The 18,185-nt window shown below is 41.6% G+C and overlaps 1 protein-coding gene across 10 annotated transcripts in view; it reads left to right on the top strand.

Moving 5' to 3' along the window:
- The window catches only part of PITPNM3 (PITPNM family member 3), a 346,570-nt gene that overhangs the window by 246,181 nt on the left and 82,204 nt on the right, over positions 1-18,185 (top strand). The gene's annotated exons all lie outside the window — the stretch shown is intronic.

Here is an 18,185-nt window from a genome sequence, read left to right as displayed (position 1 = left end):
CCCTCCAGGGTCTGTGCTATTCGCAAGCTTTTTGATATGGTTATAGTGCTTTAATTGGCCAGGCATGGACTCCTGCAAGTCCACCTTACCCTCTTGCCCATTTCATTAGTAAGGACAGGGTCCTGACCTTTTCTGGATGGATGCAACAGTAGAAAAGAGGGTTATACGGTGACTCTGCCTTCCCATTCAGCACTCAGTGATGACTGCAGCTTTGTGCTAGGCTTTCCACTGGTGCCGAAATACTGTGGCTCAGTGCCGAAATACTGGGAGGGTGCACACTGCTGGCTCAAGAAGTTGGTCAGGTCCTTGGTCTAGTACATGGACTGTGATGTGCAGGTACCATTAGGTACACCTAACGTATGTTGTCTCCACACCCCTTGGCTGCCCACATCCATCCTACGTTGGGTTGGTAAGATAATTCCAATGACTGATGTGTCCCCAGCTCCCACCCTCAATAGTTGTTCAGCTCCTGGGGATTTAAATAGGGATTCAGCTTATACTGTGTGACTAGCAGTTATGATGTAAACAATGGGTTTTGCTTGCTGTGTTTAAACTTGAGTGTGGATTATATCATGACCAGTTTCAGACCCACAGAGCCCAATCCCAAAGTCTTTCCTTAAGGAGGCTCAAAAAGTAACTCCAAAGCCATGTAACTGCTCAGTAGCTATAATATCTATCAGTGTGGGCAGGGAAAACTTGAAATCATGTAAGCAATTAAGGTGCACAAATACCATTGACTTTTAACAGGTATTGTGCTCCTAAATCTCTTGGCTTTTAAAATCTACTTTATGGTCAATAATATCAGTAAAAAATCTTTACCAGCATCTATGTCCAGAAATATAATATTACCCATACATCCTTTGACACTTAAAAGAAATTTAAGATGTACAAATTGCTTTTAAAAATAAACTTCCACATCCCATAAGTGGGGAAGAAAACAGGCTGGATGAGCATTGATGTTCCTTTTCTCTAATATCTGACAACTGCTGTGAATAATCCGCAGTCACCATTTATCTTGCTTTAAAAGCTATGACAGCTAGATCTGCATGCCAATGTCCCAACTGGCACTGACAAATCTAACCTTGCATGCTCGTTGTTTAGATGTTGCAGTGCTGGACACGATAGAAGAATTTGGTAGATAATTTTCATTGTTTAAACAACTAAGATGGTTTATTGGTTTAGGAATAAAGTGGAAAGAGAATTCTGAGGAGTTAAAACAGAAATTATGATTAGTTTTGATGAACTCTCCTTAGCACTGGAAAAGCAGGAAGGAAGAAGCCTTTAACATGTATTAGTGGCTTGTGATCAGCCTTGTTGCTGGGGTAGAATTTAAATCTGAACATTTTTTTTTAACTCTCTAACACAACTAAAATGCACAAGCATTATAGTGTCTATTCACCTGCTAATGGCAGTTAATGTAACCTCAAAATGCTGTAGTGTTTTGCAGTACAGCATTCATTTATCATAATTAACTTTTGAGAATGCAAGATAAAGCAAGGGTTTGAATGAGCTATTAAGATGCTTTTTAGAACACCTATTGACTTTGGATGATGAAGGTACTGGCCTTACAAAGGAGGATTTGGTAGCATGAGAGGAACATTGGGTCTGACAGATTTTTCTTAACAGATGCTCTTGCTAGAGGATATAAATGGATATGGTGCTTTGTGCCTGTATTTATATTAGAGAGGGTGCTTCTCATGTTGATCGCTTCTTGGTGTATATAGCTATGAATCTGCAGTAAGTGGTTTCTGATTCCTGATTATGAATATGAAGGTCAACTCTTAGGCCAATAAAGTTAACCTTTGAACATCATGGGAATAGATTATAAAGTCACTTAATTGTTTATAGAACAAACATTTGCTTTTGATATCTATTTCTTCCTTGTTTGGTCCTGATGGAGTGGTGTGATGGAAATACCACAGTCCAGGAGGGTTTAGACTTTTTCAGTGGATTATTTCCTTGTTGTGAAAGGAATTAGTGTGCTGAAATGAAGGATGTTCTTTCCTAGTCTATTTTTAGTTAATGGAATGCATGTAAAGCCTAATCCAGCACTTGTTGAGAATAATAGCAAAAGACTCTGACTGATTTCAATGGATACTGGATCCGGCCCATAGCTCCAATGAATTCATTGAACTAGAATGGACTAATCAGCAACAACAAGGTAGCAAAGCTTCCATTGACACAGCAATAGGGTATTCAAATATTGTGGCCATGAGCACAGTATGCTGGAATCTTGAGCTGGTTTATTTCTTTGACCAGCGGGAATGCCTAATTACTTTGCAAAACTCCATTCCAAACACATTAAAATGGCTTTGCTATGCAAGAACATGTGGGCTGGCGTCTTGGTCTCATGGATGGCTGTTGCGCTGCCCTAATCCTGGCCATCTGTTCACTCTGCCCTCTGCGTAGGGGGTGTGTTGGAGGTGATAAGGGGAATGGGCATGTCAAGGAGAGGCTAGCATGATTGCTGCAACTAGAGAAGTTTCAATCAGGAATTAGGTTATCTCTACTCTAGGGAATGATGGATAGATAGATTAACCAGTTTCACTTTTGTATCTAGTCACTTTGAGGTTCTTTTTTCATTGTTTATGTTGAGAAAAACACAAAAGATAAACAAAAAGCCCAAGTAGAGAAAAGCAATTTTGTTCTTTAAAAATCAATTTTGTTAACCAAATGTTGTTAGTAACATAGATTAGGAAACGCATGTCTTAAAAATAGATAATTTTTAGCTCAACTCCATCCTTGGAAGTATGCCACACAGTCTTCTGTCAGTGTAAACTATGCACAAACCCAAATTGTTTGTGAACATTGCATGACATAAAGTAGTGTCCATTTTAAAGATTGGGTGTAAAGCAGAGAGCATTTTGTTATTCCCCTTATATTTCTAGCTGCTAGGTCCAGTCTGAGGCACTGTTCTAAAGGAGACCTCCATTACTTTGTATAGTTAGCAATGACCGTGCTTTCAGTTTATAAAGTGACTGAAATAAAACATTAGTTCATATTTTTTCAAAAGAATCTTTCACAAAGATAGTTTAGTTCCTGCCCATCTTTCTGCAGGGCAATATATTATGCCTGGTTTGTACATCTAATCTATCAGATCATATTGTCGTTAAAGCCAGTAGCTTTCTGAGATTTCTTGTGGGAATTCTTCTGGACAGTGAAAATTGTTGTGCTATAAAACACACGCATAATATTTCAGAAGAAAAACAAGTCACCATGAAAAATTAAATGCAACTTTCAGTGAGATGATATTTAGCAATTACACCTCAGAGACAGGCTTAGTTCAATATTTACTGCACTCTTAAAGCAAAAACCAATCTTCATAACTTTAAGCTGCTAACTAGACATTAAAAATGGACACATCCTAAAGTGCCTATTCTGTGTGCTCATATAAAAATGTCTTCCCCTTGAATTAGTTTATCATGACTATTAACTTCAGCATTTATCATCATTGTAGTAGTAATAATTCCAGATGTGAGTTCCTTTCAGCACAGCTGTATGATGTGAGAGATGACATCCAGCAGCTCCTTCTGGAGAGGAAAGCTGGCGTTTGTAGTTAAGGCTCTGGCCTGGGATCAGATGATCTGGGTTCAATTCCTGGATCTGCCACAGACTCCCTGTAGCGCCTCGGGCAAGTCAGTTCATCTCTTTGTGCCTCATTTCCCCACAAATTTGATTAACAGCGACATAAAGCAACTGCATTAGAAAAGGAACTCTTCTACTACTAACTTACCTGTTACAAAGCCTATAGAAATCAACAGAAAGACTTCAATGGACTTCAGGTCCCAACCTTAGGCCCTGATTCTGCAAAGGGAAGTTAATGGGACTTGGTGAAGGAGTAACAATCCCCTTGTAGGACTGGGGCTCTAATAGCAACCATGTAACAGATTTGATTTCCCTCTCTGCCAAAACCATCCTCCCACGTGGCATGCCCACACCAAGGAAACTAAGGCAAAGGGGGCCAATCCTGCCTCCTTAGCATCTGGTAGAAAAATTGCCGTTGACTTTAGTAAGGTTGGCTCTCCTATCATTGTAATGGTAGTTGATTTTCTCCCCAATTATATTCATATAATTCTGTTTGCCAGTGACATTAGACCAGGCAGCATTCCAAAAAGTAGGCTAGCTGTGTAAATATAGAATGTTCAGTAATGGGTTTAATTAAAACCTTTAACAACCTCCTCCCTGTTTTCTCATGGTTGGGTGAAATGAATTCAGAAATAAATGATGTGGCTTTTCTTTGGTTTCATCCACAAAATTGCTTTGCAGTTATTGGCCTGGGACTCATGTCAAAACATATCCACTTCCCTAATTGCCCTTTTTTTGCTCATTATTTTTGCAGGACTGGAATTCTTTTATTAAATGACAGAAACTTTTCAAGTAAATAATTAGATTTTTCCTTATGTTTTTCCTTTTTCCCTCTTCTGTGCTTATAGCTTTTGTATTCAGTAAACAATATTTTCTAGGCCAATTTGACTCTAAACACTGAGAACCATGCTCTGTTCCCTTTAAGAAAAGAAAGTTTGTGTTTGATGCAAGACAAAAGGAATGCAAATTTGCGGGGGGACCTGGCCTTTTTGATGATAGGTTAATCCAGTATCAGTAGAAGGCAGAGGGGAAGTAGATAGTATAGGAAATACCCCACTAATACTATTAAATCAGAAGTGCAAACCATGGGCCAATTTTTTTATTCTGCTATGGTCCTTTTGTGTCACTCTGCAAACACAATGGCTAGAAACCCAGCGTAGGAGGCCAGCTGGGAAATTCCACCATAAAGGGGGACTCCCTGGGTGAAATATAGTTGGCATAAATTGGCACTTCTGAGGTATAAAAAAAATGGAACATCCAGGATGATCCTGGGCCCATGTAACTGGACAGCTGGCAGTGTGTACTGAACATCCTTACAGATTTCATGGGACAGCAACCTCAATAAAGGGATGATCCTGGGAAAATTTGGGCAGGTGGCAACCTTGACAGCTGGGATATTAGCTTTATACCACCTGGCCTCACAGGCCCTACTGTGGGGGCCGGGCTGAAATTCTGTTCACCAGTGCTGGAAGAGCCCTTGGGACCATAGGCAAGGGTGCCAGGTAGAATTGCTCCTGAGTCTGCTCTAACTTACAGTGGAGGTCAGACTGGCTGACCTCCGAATCAGAGAGTAGTAAGAGTGGCAGAAAGCCCTCTTTGGCGAAGCACAGATTGGCCAAACCTAAGAATAAGGCTATTTTAAAAAGGCATATGATGTAATGATTTACCTGCGGTAAACAGACGCCGTTTCTATATAACTTACACATACAGCAAGGAGATACTAGAATCTTGATTCTTTAACCTCAAAACACTGACTACTACCACTTAAGTCACAGGAGATTTCTTTTTGTAGCTGCTGGTATTTGGTCTCTTACCCATGATGTTAGCTAGCCACCAGGGGACATAGTCATTCATAGCCACAAAGCCAGTGCTGCTGAGTGTCTTGCAACTATTTAAGCTCTTATGCTGTCCTGCCTGAATCCCTGACACTTATGCAGTTGTATCAACGGGATCCAAAAGTCCAGAAACTTACCTGTCAACCTTTAGCAACTAAAGGGCTGATCCAACGCCCTTTTGTAGTCAGTAGAAAAACTCCAACTTACTTCAATGGGCATTGAAAAACTGTAAAAAAACGAAATGTAATTATTTAAATATTTCCTTTTAGAGTTTGTTTCTGATTATTGCCATGCTCTAAGTCAGTAATCAACATAATGGATGGGCCATTTTCTATCCATACAAGATAATCAGTGTCACAGCAGTTTATACAATAAATGCTATAAATGAGCAAAGGGATAAAGATGCATTTTTTATAGTTGACTTGTATTGAAAACAGAGATATTTAGCTTGCCAGAACTGTTCATTATTTATTCAGCTGATAGCATATTGGAACCTGTTCTTGAAATGTTAATTTTATTTTTAATGAACTTAAAGTAATAATTTTGAGATGGTTCTGTTTTGGAAGATATATTTTCCTCATAAGTTATTGGGGGGAGGAGCATCGCTCTGGGAAACAATTAATATATTGTGGATGAAAATGGTATCTTATAGAACTCTGTATGGAGGGGCTAGATTGGTATTAAAGACTTGTGCCAGTGTCATTTTTAGAATAAAGGGAGAGCCAATAGGAGTTGGATGCCAAGATGTCATTTGTGCCTTTGAAAATCTGTTGTCCCTAAATGAGGAGTAGTTATCTAATTGAACCACCTGTAAATCCAGGTTTAGGCTTCCATCCTGCAAAAATACACAAGCATATGATTAGCTTTCTGCGTACAACTATGCTTGAAATTGGTGTGACTGCTTGCGTGCACAAAGTCAAGGGCATACTCTGTGCCTGATCAAGGCATTAATGCCTACAGACCTTTGTTTGAATAGATGCTGGTGACTAGTTAGCAACCCACTATGTATAACTGTCCTGTAGTGTTGTAAGCAGATCATGAGAGTCCCATTGTTCCTTGGAAAAGATGAAATGGGAACTAGAGCTGATTGGACAGTGGAATTTCCATCCTACGGGAAATTCTGACATGTAAAAACTGGTTTTCACTATGAATTGGAATGAAAAGGCAAAATTTCTTGTGGAACAGAAGCTCCCAAAATTGCTGATTCAGAAACATCACAATGTTTTGTTTTGGTAATGTCAAAACATTATCATATAGTATAAAATAATAAATATAAATGTAAGTCAAAATGGAATGTTTCAAACCTATCAAAGCAAAATGTTTCCTTTTGACACTTCTCCATTGAAAATTTTACCAGAATCGATACATCCCCACAATAAATTTCAATTTTGACAAAAGCAGATTTTTTCCAGTAGAAAACTGTTCCACCGAGAAATTTTCAACTAACTCTAAATGGAAGTGAGTTGAAGTGGGTAGTGTATGCCAGTATCTCTTTGATATTGAGCTATGTTCTTACTTTGTAAAAACCTTCCCTGTTGAAAACCAGAATCCTTACAGAATGTTACCACAGTAGAGAGATTCCACTAAAAATTAATTTCAATTGTACTCAATAAAGCTGCGGAAGGTTTTTGACAAGACTTTCTCCCCTCTAAGGAGCTTACAGTCTAAGTATAATACAAGAGACGACAGATGGATACAGACACCGAAGTATCTGAATGAATAAAGGTTGTCAGTGTTGGATGGGAAAAAATGGCTTGTTCTTATGTTCCGGAAGATGCTAAACCATGTGGAATAAGTTTAGATGAAGGGAAGCAAGTAGAAGGTTGGTAGTGCTGTATATTTCATTCTGTCTTGCTTTCACATTCTAATCTCCCATTCAAATGCTTCCTCTGATATTCGAAAGAAGACACTCTGTGTAAGTCCGAAAGCTTGTTTCTCTCACCAACAGAAGTCAATCCAATAAAAGATACTACTTCACCCACCTTGTCTCTCTCATAGCCTGGGATTAACACACTTATAACAACACATCTTCTCATAGTCTGCATTTTTATTTTAAGTGCAGCATTATCAACCCATTTCTGAAGCCTGAATTATGTGACATGCTTCAGTCTTATTGCTCTGATAGGAGTGAGTATTAAAATGTAACAGTGTAAGTAAAGTATATTCTCGTTTCCACCGAACTGCCACAAATTTATCCCTATGCATTGCATCACTGCTTGCAAATTCTTACTATTTTCCTATATTGAGTGCTTTTCCCCAGTCTTTGTGGTCTTGTAGAGATAGGGCTAGACTGTGTCCTTGTCTGTCTTGGCCCTGCAGGAAAGTAAAGATGCCCACCAACTTCTTTACTCTATTAGATCCATTGTGAAGCACAGTCCCTACTCTTCAGTTTCTCCCTCCTGTGAGCAAGAGGGTGGAGAAAGGAGGGAGAAACAGAATAACTGGCCAGACATGAGGAATATAGAAAACGGAACCCTTTCAAGATGCAGAGTAAGATTCTGAGTCATAATTCCTCCCCAGAGCTGCCCCTGGTTTAAAGCACTTATACTCCGCCCACTGTTCAAGGCTAGGGTTGCCAGGCATCCGGTTTTCAGTTGGAATGCCCATTCAAAAAAAGGGACCGTGGAGGCTCCGGTCAGTACTGCTGACTGGGCCCTTAAAAGTCCGCTTGGCTAAGGCAGGCTCACTCTGGCTCCCAGAAGCAGCCGGCATGTCCACACGGCCCCTAGGCGCAGGGGCAGCCAGGGAGGTTCTGCATGCTGCCCCCACCCAAGTGTTGGCTCCGCAGCTCTCATTGGCCGGGAACCTGGGTCAATGGGAACTGTGGGAGCGGCGCAGAGCCGCCTGGCCACGGCTCCACCTAGGGGACGCAGAAACATACCAGCCACTTCTGGGAGCTGCCAAAGATAAGTGATGCCCAGAGCCCGCACCCCCTCCTGCATGCTGAACCTCTCGGCCCCAGCTCGGAGCACCCTCCTGTACTCCAAACTCCTCATCCCGGGGCCCCCACCACCTCCCACACCCCAACCCCCTGCACCCAAACTCCCTCCCAAAGCCTGCATCCCACACCCCCTACTGAATCCCTAGCCCATCCCAAAGCCCCTCCCACATTCTGAACCCCTTGGGCCCCACCTCCTCCCAGAGCCCTCTCCTGCACCCCACACCCTTCATCCCCAAAGCCCACAACCCCAGTCAGAGCCCTCACCCCCTTCCACACCCCAACCCCCAGCTTGGTGAAAGTGAGCAAGGGTTGGGGAGAGAAGGGGCAGGACAAGGGTGTTTGGTTTTCTGCAATCAGAAAGTTGGCAACCCTATTCAAGGCTAAGCCTCCAGGGACAATTCTAGTCATAGATACTTAAGCACTATGGGGGCTGATTCTTATTTGTGCTGCATCTTGCGTGTGTTGCTTACACCAGTGCAAAGTGGGTGTAAAAATGCAACCATATTGGATAGCTAGCATTCCATACTCTCTTTGTACAGGTGCAAATGACTGAACAAGGACAGTGGTGAATCAGACTCTATAGATCTCTTAACAGATTGTGGAAAACATTCATTTATTGGTGGTCTTTGCAAAGCACAGCTTCTGGCCCAAACATTAGATCTGTATATTCATAGACGAAGGCCAGAGGGGGACCACTATGATCATCTAGTCCGACCACCCATAGAATTTTCCCCAGAATCTGGATTAAAGCGTATCTTTTACTAATGCACAGAGTGGAATTCTGTAGTGCTGGAAAAAGCCCATAGAATGATATGGCCTGGTGATTTTAAATGCCTTTTATAGCACCCTTAAGTGTCTTTTCTAAGCCAGCATTTCTGAGCAGCTAACCAGCCAGATGCTATCTTTGATGCATCTCAATGGACTCACAAAGGACTTGGGTTCTGGATGATGGAACAGTGTTGTGAATATATTGAAAGGACAGGACATCCATACATGTAACCACGTTGGGCTCCGTTTGGTTCTGTAAGATCTCCACAGAGAATGTGAAATTGAATGGAATCTGATAGAAAGCACCTAGAACTTCTGCACTCAGTTGTTTCTTCCACCAAAGAGTAAAAACAGTGGAGGGTTTTCGAGCATGCCTGTATACATGAGACTAATCCAGATGAAAAGGCTGATCATAACATTACAGTTTAGTACATATTGGCTATGTCTCCATGGCCCTGCAGTCTGCATCATGAGGATGAGAGTTGTGGAGCACGCTGGCTGCTGTGCTTTCTAACTCCCTTGCGCAGATGTTGCTGATATGAGCGTAGTTTGTGGTTAGTGTGAACTAGCTGCCTTTTAGTTCACGCTAACAGTATCCACATTCCGGGGGCGAGGGGGGTTACAGCATAGCATGCTGCAGTTCACACCCTCATAGTCTGAACTGCAGGGCCCTGGAGACAAGCCCTTCAATGTGTATAAACATAATACTGTGTAAAATGCACAAGGAAAAGTGAAAATGGTTTCTGTTTTAATTTATACCTCATTGTTCTGAACAATAATGACATACTTAATATGGCAATCACAACTGGAGAGGAATGAGGCCCAGTGCTTAGGGCACTAGTTTGGGACTGAGGGGACCCATCTTCAATTTACTCCTCTGCCACAGGCTGCTGTTTGACCTTGGGCAAGCTATTTAGTTTCTCTTCTCTATGCCTCAGTTCCCATCTGTACAATGGGGATAATAGCATCTCCCTACCTCACAGGGGGTCATGAGAATAAATACTGTAAATATGGCGAGTTGCTCAGATACTATGGTAATGGGGAACATATAACTAACTACCTGAAATAATAAGATATGACTAAATTTTCAGAAATTAGCTTTTCTAATCATAAAATGAAAACCAGTTGATTTAAATGTAAGTTGTCCAGTACAGATATTCATAATAAACTGGTGTATACGTCAATTTAACAGAGTCGTGGGAAAATTTACTTATAAGTTACAAAGCAATCCACAGTGTGTATGCCAAAATAATGGACTAATGGAATTGTTTCAATGAAACCCTTGTAAAAATGAATCTTGCACTCTTTAGATGTATCCACTCATCTTGACAAATTTCTTTAATGGATTCAAAGGCAGCTTCTATTGTCCCTTTTTATTTCTGCTATGAGCCCATATTGTTTTCTCCGCCCCCCCCCCCCCACCTCCCAAATTTCCAGAAGAATGAGTGCAAATTATAGAAGGATTAATCATCCTGGTGCTGAAAAGACAAAAGGAACTTATTCCAAAAGATAGTAAAAAATGGTTCATTGGCACAGTTAAAATTACAAATCTCTTGTCATCCCAAAACCTAGTTATTTGCCGGCTTTCCTTACAATGAAAGATGTAAACCACTCACTTGCATTGACAGCACATTTCTACTTTAAGACATATATGATGGCAAAATACCAAAGAATACCTAACGGTAATCAATAGCTCGAGAACAGGTCCGCCATCAATATTCCCATACCTCTCCTCTGCTTCATTTTTCTCAGTTTTCTGTTAGTTTAGTCAGTTATAGTCCTTCTACCTAATCCAAGACTCGAAAAAGCAGTTAGCTTTTACAGAATAGAAAGGTTTCAGAGTAGCAGCCGTGTTAGTCTGTATTCGCAAAAAGAAAAGGAGTACTTGTGGCACCTTAGAGACTAACCAATTTATTTGAGCATAAGCTTTCGTGAGCTACAGCTCACTTCATCTGAGCTGTAGCTCACGAAAGCTCATGCTCAAATAAATTGGTTAGTCTCTAAGGTGCCACAAGTATTCCTTTTCTTTTTACAGAATAGAAAAGTATTGGATTAATTATCTTAATGGGAACTGTTCTTCCCTTATTGATACCTTGGAAGTTGCGTCTTTTCTGATATTTGGAAATAAAGTAGTTTTTGCTTTCAAAGCGTTAAAGGACTTGTGCATCGTAGCCACTCTGATTTTTCTCTGCATGTATCATTAACAATGGTATCATCATGTGTACAAACAAAGGGGGAAGAATGAAGGTTGTACAAGCACCCCTCTCCCTTGCTGGCTTTTGAGTGCCTGACTTTGTAACCTTACCATGCCGCTGCTATTGGAGGCTATTTAGATGGAATTCCAGCTGTAGATTACTTGGTGGTTGCTGTGTTGTTATAATGTGCAGAGGTATGATACTGGCTGAAGGCATTCACTGCATTGCAAAAGCAGGTGGTTCTTTTAGCCCTAGGTAAAAAGAAAAGGAGGACTTGTGGCACCTTAGAGACTAACCAATTTATTTGAGCATGAGCTTTCGTGAGCTACCGCTCCACATACAGTTTCCACGGGATGCATCCGATGAAGTGAGCTGTAGCTCACGAAAGCTCATGCTCAAATAAATTGGTTAGTCTCTAAGGACTCTACAAGTCCTCCTTTTCTTTTTGCGAATACAGACTAACAGGGCTGTTACTCTGAAACCTGTCATTAGCCCTTGGTGTTTCTCACTCCATTAGCTCCTGATTGTATTGAATCAATCTGTTGTATTGCCTCTTTAACTAAAAGCGCATTTTTCTTCAAACTATCAGAGTACTTGATGTCAAATGGGCATTCTGTTTTTGTGCTGACCATATAAAGCCATTCAACTAGGATGATCCTTATAAAACACATCTGTATTTTAATGGTGACTGAGATGGATTATGAATTACTTTGCAGTAATCAACTAGCTGCATTATGGTCCTAAAACTCATTAAAGATCAGTCAGCTAGAGAAAACTATGTGTATTTTGCACATCCCCATGTCTGGTATTGGTAATGCCATTGCTGAGACCAAAGTCCATATCACCTGAATGATCAGTGCTGTATTAGCAGTCAGATTTGGTCTTCAGTATCTTTCTTTTTCAGAAATTCGTCTCCCTGCTGATCATCTTTTGCATATGGTTGCTCTTTTGTAGAAACGACAGATTAGTTTTCCTTTTGTTTGTCTAAAACTCAGGAGTTATTTCCTGAGAGCACTTCATAATCCTGCCTTTCCATTGTCCCCCATTTGAAGGGACGATACTCATTTTAACTCCCAAAGTTATCAGTGTGCCACGCACATTTGACGTCCTCTCAGTTTTATGACTGAAACTTATTTACATCAAAAGTAAAGAATCGTGAAACTGAGGCTACAGAAAGGATCGTTTAAACTAAAGCAATAGATCCCACAGCATCTTAGGTTTCCTGCATGACTCGATTTTTTGTGTCCTTTGTTTTGGGTCTTTGTCAAACATGGCATCCGCGTTTGGGCCTTGGCAAGTTGAGAAGTATATTTGTACTTACTGTCATGGTGGTATGATGCCATGGTGGGACTGGAAAAAGGAGGTCAGGTTTAAGGCTGGACCTTGTTAGGTGTGACAGGTGGAGCTCAGGAACGTGAGCTGGTGGCCAAGCGCAGGCTACAACCAGCCAAACCCAGGTCTCCCAGCACGTTCAGTAAAGATCTCTTTCCTGAAATTCTGCCTGCTGCCTTCTGCATCGCTTATCACCGACGGACTAAGCATGAAGTCTTGGAATTCTAGAAATTTTCCCTACAGTGCAGGAATTGCTTTATTGGTCAGCAGAATTTTAAGATGATGCCTCAACCTGTGTAATTTATCTGGAAAGCCAAAATTTGACACACCACTTTATTCATATGGTGAACACTAAATTGAAAAGTTGGAAATGCACTCTGAAATGCGGGGACTAGCTTTCAGAGTGTCTATCACATGGCAGGACCCGCGCTTTGTCCTGCAAATATGCATGCCCTCCATGCCCTGCAAATATGGCTGCAGTCCTGTGAGACAGTGCCATTAATAAAACTCAGGAGAAACCATATGAGAAGCAGAGAGAAAGCTTTCTTGGTTGAGAGGGCTCCAGAGAAGAATAGATTAGAGTGATCCAGCATCTAGCCATTTTAAGCTAGCTGCAGGCCCCATTCTTTAATAAAGATTCCCCACCATAACTGGAATGATTAAAAAAGAGAGAGAAAAGCCCAATATTCTATGAAGTCCACCATGGAGTTCACTCTGCAGAGGTAATTTACTTGTGCTGCACTTACATGCTACAATGATGGGTCCTAAAAATAAAACCCTAAGGTTTGATTTATATTTTTAAAAGCACTTTGAGGTCCTCTAATGAGTGCTCTGCACTCAAGCACATTAGTGTTTAATGTGAACTCTTTTCTCTAGGAGTCCAGTGCCCTGAGTTATCCTCCCTGTTAGAAGGGTGACCCAAACTACAGGCACAATGCAAACTGCATCCAGCAGGTGGTATACATTCAAAAAAGCCACAAATCCAGTGATTACAGTGCAAGTACATTGTAGCTCAGTGAAGTACAAGGTTGAATGCCATGATCCATGATGTGTGTTAATAACTTCAAATTACTAACTCTCATTAGTTTCAAGACATTTCTTTCCTCTTTCAACCAAATAAAGGAGGTGTTTGATTTTTTCCCCATCCCCCATGTGAAAGATTTCCCATCTTCCCACTGAGTGCTAGATTTCCCTCCCCCCCCCCACACACACTGTCCTAATTTATTCCCTTTAATAAGATAGAGACTTTCTTGTAGATGGCAAATGGATGTAAGCTCCATTATGTCTTTTTTTTTCATGCCTTGTAAAAGTTCTCTGAAGTTTATTATGAGGATAAAATTTTTAATATGCTCTTAGTTGAGGAGCGTGCTTTGTCAGCACAGCAGCCAGTAATGCAATAAAGAGAGATGAGATATTTCAAGCCCTTAACTGAATTGCAAGGAGTAATATTCTTCTGCATGGTGATAGGATGCTTTTTATAAATAACTACAGTTCTGGCATTCCAGAGCAATGCTGCAATCTGTATCCCAAGTTGTCGCAGGTCGTTGTAACTCAAACACTCGGCAGCTGGTCTGCTAAGAAGGCTGTAGCCACGTTACACCCTATTAAAGCGATACCCAATAAAAATGGAAAGGCATCATTTTGCAATATACTGTAACATGATCTAAACAAACAATACAACAACAATCATTTTGCAAAACAATGGCCCATTTGATTCCCTCATGCATTTAAGGTAAACTCTACATTGGTAAATAGGACTCCTGCCATTACATACAGTTAACCTGAATAAGAGCTCTGTGTAGGCTCAAAAGCTTGTCTCTCTCACCAGTAGATGCTGGTCCAATAAAATATATTACCTCATGCACCTTGTCTCTCTAATATCCTGGGAGAAATGCAACCACATTACTGCATATTCTCGACAGTGAGCAGATAGTTGGTAACTACTCAGCCATATCATAGGACATACCCTCAGGAAATGATAAACCTTCCAAAGATCTTTGCCCTGTTTTCAAGGGACACTACCAAGGATCTACACTGGGTAGGAGTTTTCAGATATTGCAATCCATTGATGCTGAATTGTCATGGTTATTGTTTGATACAAAGCAGGCCAATTTAGGATAGTTCCAGTACATGCAATCAGAGATCTGATATAATGCTATGTTTCAATGGTGCCTTTCAAACAAAAAGTGTTTCATGTTGCTTTCTAGCCAGTTAGTTTTCTCCTGTAAATATAATCAATCAATCTAAACTCTCTGGGGGCAGGGATCATCTTTTTGTTCTGTGTTTCTATAGCACCTAGCACAAGGGGATCCTGGTCCGTGACTGGGTTTCTAGGTGGTATGGTATTACAAATACATTAATTAATTAATTAATAGCAAGGCTCTAGCCCTTTGTGACTAAGTTGATATAAATAGGCATAACTCTGTTGAAATCATTAGAGCTATACTGCTTTACATCAGCTGAATATATTGAACAGCCTCTATTGTATGAAACATCTATGCATCTAGCTCCAGCTAACCTAACCCAAACACACTTGTGAAATTTTAGATGAGGAAGTATGGGCATTTGTGGCTATATCAGTGGTCTGTGTTTGGTCTAAGACATCTAAGACCTAGAGGCATAATGGCCTACCTAAAAGATAGACTTGTTTTCTAATGCTCAGTATTTTCATGGTTTAAAATATCTGTAAGCCTTTTAAATTACCAACAGTGAGAGAAAGTGACAAAGGAATTGAGAACACCTGTTCTTACTTGTCAATCAATAGCCCTTAGCCTTGCTTTAAATTCAGTAGAGGGGATATTATGTAATACACTATTCCCACAGTGTTGTTACTGCCATCATAATGTATCACATGAATTCTCTGAGCCTGAAGATGTGAGCCAATATGTACTTTTAAATGAAAGGTGCAAATAAGATTCATGTAACAAAGCACCTAATGACTTGTGCTACTATTGCCTTCTGCAAACCGACTATTTTTATGGCAGTTCCATTTCTAGCTAAAGGTCAGTCATCAGATTTTCTTTTCCTGTAGCTCTCAAGTACACACTGTGACCCAGTTGTACATGGTGGCTAGGGTGACCAGACAGCAAGTGTAAAAAATCAGGACGGGGGTGGGGGGTTAATAGGAACCTATATAAGAAAAAGCCCCAAATATCGGGACATCTGGTCATCCTAATGGTGGCTATCATAAAGTTAAGCACAGTCTACCAAGGGAATCTCTCTAATTAACTAGCTACTAGCATATATGATGGCATCCTTAGTCTTCGAAAACACAAATAACATTTTCCCTCTGGATAGTTTGATTAGTTCTGTTTAGTTCACATGGTTGATTTATTTGTGCTGTGTGCTTCACTCTGTCCTGTGTCCATGTAAGTTTGAAAAAAGAGGGCCAGATCCAAAGCCCATTGAAGTCAATGTCCTTTATGCATGTGCTTAAGTGTTTGGCTGAATTGAACTCTGAATTCAGACAAGTAGTGAAGTCCAGGGGTGGCTCATGTATAGAGGGTATTGAGGCAGTACCCCACCTAGGTGTGTGTGAGAGAGACTAAATACATACCACAAATACAGCAAAGCTGTAGCAGGAAGCTATAGATTTGCTGTGCTGCAATTTGTGTTTAGTAGCAGGGCGTTCGCCACAGCCCCATGTGTGGACCACGAAGTCAAGGTCTGACAGGAAACAAAGCCACAGTGACCTTCAGTGGGGCTCAGGGCACTGGACTTACTGCCCAAGCTACAGGGTACAGTGACTGTAGAAATAGAGTGCTCCCCTAGGGCGGGTCAGGGAAGTGGCAGGCACTACGAGCGGGTTGGGCAGCAGGCTCTCGCTCCCTCTCTGGGACTCCGCTGGCTACGGCTGTGTGAAGGCAGCAGAGCTGCTGGACAAGGCCTCGCCAGGCGGGGCAGGAGGAAGAGGCAGAGAGAGCGAACGCCATAGCGGAAGAAGAGGAGGATCCTGGGAAGGTGGTCTAGACCCAGGACTGGCCAAGGTAACGAAGGACCCTGGGTTGCATAGGAGGGTCTCGTTCCTAGGGCAGATCCTCCCTTCTCCATGTTTGCAGGTGGTGCCATGGCCACGAGTGGGCATGGTTGTTTTGTTTTGTTTTCTGCTATGCCCCACTTTCCCCGATGTCCATGGTTTGTCTCATTGTAAGAGTGAGATCCACAGTCTGTTGGAAAAAAGGGAGGGAATTCCTCTCTCTCCTGGGTGCTTCACGTTGCTTCTGGGTGGTTTTAATATATATTGAGAGCTGTGGGAGCTGGAGCTCCTTTCACATATAATTCAATTCAGCATGCATTTAAATCTATGGAAAGCCTCCTGTTGACTTCAGTGGGAGTTGAATTAAGCCCTTACCTAGCACTTTTCAACCATATTATTATGTATTGTTTTGTTAGGAAGAGATGAGTCTTGAGATTTAGGATTTTGGATGAAAGTGGCTGATCTGTGAGGACTTTCTCAGCTGGTTTGTTGGGGGAAGCTTGTTTTCCAGGGTAGTGTTAGTGGTGATCAAAAGCTGCTTCAGCAAAATATTGTCATATTGTATTAAGTCCCGATTCTGCAAGCCCTTATGCCCATATGTTTGCAGGATTGGACCCTAGGTTTGTATAATAGGAATTTAATTTTTAAAAAGGGAAGAGTCAGTCTTCTTTGAGTAGTGTCCCTGTGGGTGCTCTGCTTCAGGTGTGCATGTCTTCAATTGGAGATTTTTGTCAGCAGTGTCTGTTTGGGCTGCGCATGCACCAAAGCTATCCTGATGCCCCCCAAGTGCTAAAGATATACAGGGTTGGCACAGACAAATCTCCTCAGTTCATTCTCGACTGCCTCAGCCAGAGATGGAGTGTACAGCTGCATTCGCTTGCAGTTGTACCTTAACTAGTTTGTCGCCCATTTTGTTCTTTTATAGTTTATACTTTTTGTGTCTTTAATTAGTTAGTGCAGAGCCTTTTGGGGGGAGGGTTTCCATTAGTTGAGGCTTTCGCCTTCTGCTCCCCCACCCCTCATTACAGGGCGATACTTGAAGTCTGCATTGCTATTGGGGTACGCTGAAGTCCCATGCTTCAAACATCGACTCACTTGCCAGGAGTCCTTCCCAGTTAATGACGGCCATATATCCACTATATCCCCTGCCTTGGGGATAGACACATGGCCAGATCTACACAAGTTTCAAAAGCCACTCGAGGAGCGACAGGGAGCTAAAACTGTGTCTTCTAATGATGGAACACTCCCTCTTCCCAGCTTCAGATCCTTCCCCAGAGATTCCTCCCTCCTATACCACGGGCTCAGAGTGCCCTGTTGTCCTCCACAGCTTGCTCACCCTCCAGACATGAAGCGGTTACAGACTTGGAAGACTTCATCCAGAAGATGCATCAAATCTCCTCAGGGAGAACTTTCTTCTAGCAGACCTACCACACCAGAGAACCCCATACCCTTGGAAGGTTTCCACGGAGGCTTGGAGATCAAAGTCCTCTAGTGTATCAAAGTCGTAGGGTTCCCATCGCTCAGTACCAAAGCACCCCTCCCCCCAGTACCAT

This window comes from Caretta caretta, chromosome 17, assembly GCF_965140235.1.
Source record: "Caretta caretta isolate rCarCar2 chromosome 17, rCarCar1.hap1, whole genome shotgun sequence".
NCBI classification, from domain to species: domain Eukaryota; kingdom Metazoa; phylum Chordata; order Testudines; family Cheloniidae; genus Caretta; species Caretta caretta.
The sequence above is the reverse complement of the archived record's forward strand: the minus strand, read 5'-3'. Positions and strand labels throughout refer to the sequence as shown.